Here is a 2,141-nt window from a genome sequence, read left to right on the forward strand (position 1 = left end):
AAATTCTACTAAAGCTTTTTCTCAGCCATTTAAAGTTAAGAAGCTTGATGTCATTTAAAGACCTCATTTTGCTGGGTAACGATGCTTTGCAGAAAAACAACCTAGTCAATACCAACATGATACCACAAGCGAGTAAAGGGTATTATGTAGAGTTAATACAAAACCGTTTATGTCTAGCACCTGGACTTAGATTTTTGTCTTTCAGTTTCCATTGCCACTACGAAACCTGCTTTATCAGTTCCATAGACAAGAACCGCAAGATTTCTTTAAATAAAATTAGGTGTTCTACCAGAAGCTTTGAACCTGTAAATGATGAAACTTCCAACATTGTTTATGGTATTGAATGCGCTCCTCGTTGTTAAATATAAATTGGTGAAACAAAGGGACAATTAATAAAACGCATGAAAAGTCATCGTTATGCATTCAGCTGCTAACAAATCAGTGTCTGCATCAATATTTTTCACCTCCATGACCTTTCTGTCGATGAGATCTGTAAACATTGTAGATTATGGGGATTTCATAGACCTTATATCAAGTAAATCCAGCTGATACAAGTAGCTTCATAAACAACCCTGTATCCTCAAGTTATGGTGTCTACATGTTCCAGTTGATTCGATGTTCAAGGGCCTGCTCACAATATCAGGATATCAACAACTGTCAAACTAACAAATCAACCAGCTTGGATTTAGCAAGATTTAAGAGTGTCGTCGATGAAGTAGAAGACGCTTTCTCTTCCTGAATACCTAGTCCTATCCTTTTTGTACCTTTTCGGGAGTCTCCGAGTTAATCTTTCTATTGTGTACACTTTGCATTCGTTTAATTGAATTTCAGATTAAATCAAGATTCTGTTAAACTTGTTATTTTTGTTCTGTTCACTTTAGTATGATATTGTAACCTGGGTTCCGATTGGCGTATCTCCATTCGGATCTTAAATCTGTTGTTACCAGTGCAGTTCATCTATGACTTTCTCTATATGATTTTGTTATGATATTTCCATAACCTCGTACCGTGATCCAGTTTAATTGGCCTGCTGTAATTGGACGAGTCTCAACATTATCTTATCGAGGTCAAATCTAATTGATCTGCTGTCATTGGTCGGGTCTCAATGTCATCTTATCGAGGTCACATTTAATTGGTCTGCTGTCATTGGTCGGGTCTCAATGTCATCTTATCGAGGTCACATTTAATTGATCTGCTGTCATTGGTCGGGTCTCAATGTCATCTTATCGAGGTCACATTTAATTGATCTGCTGTCATTGGTCGGGTCTCAATGTCATCTTATCGAGGTCACATTTAATTGATCTGCTGTCATTGGTCGGGTCTCAATGTCATCTTATCGACGTCACATTTAATTGATCTGCTGTCATTGGTCGGGTCTCAATGTCATCTTATCGACGTCACATTTAATTAGTCTGCTATCATTGGTCGGGTCTCATTATCTATTGTGGTTAAATTAAATTAATCTATTGCCATTGGTAGGGTCTTAATATCAGCGTTTCGTGGTTAAATGTAATTGGTTTGCTGTCATTGGTAGGATCTCAACGTCATGTTATCGTGGACAGGATTAATTGGTCTGTTGTCATTGGCCGGGTCTCAATGTCATCTTATCGCGGTAAAAATAATTCGTCATGTCTCAATATCATTGTATTGTGGTCAAACCTGTATTAGTTGATCTGCTCTTGTTGTTTTGGATTCAAACACACGAGGAAACTGGTAAAATACCTCTGACAAGGTCTCAATATCATCTTGTCGTGGTTAAACTAAATTTGTCCTGTCTCGATAACCATGTATTATTGTCGAACTCAAATGGTCTGCTGTCATTTGGTTTTGTCTCAATATCATAGTCGTTAAATTTATCTGCCCTGGTTTCATTATCGTCGTATCGTGGTTAAACTTAATTTTTCTTGTTTTGTTGATCTCTTGTCACTGCCAAGATCTGTTTATTGGTACAAAAAATAATGCACGAGTATAGGGGACCGAATCCGATATCTCATCTGTTATTATTATAACAAGACGTCAACGTAACACATTCGTGTTCTTTTTTCTTAAGTATCAATTTTGAAACATAAATGTAATTTCATTACTATAGAATAAATAGCAGGAGAGATATGACAAATAAGCATTTTTATTTCGTTCGTCTT

The sequence above is a fragment of the Ylistrum balloti genome, unplaced genomic scaffold, assembly GCF_031769215.1.
Source record: "Ylistrum balloti isolate Yb309-2 unplaced genomic scaffold, AGI_CSIRO_Ybal_v1 Utg372002, whole genome shotgun sequence".
Taxonomy (NCBI): domain Eukaryota; kingdom Metazoa; phylum Mollusca; class Bivalvia; order Pectinida; family Pectinidae; genus Ylistrum; species Ylistrum balloti.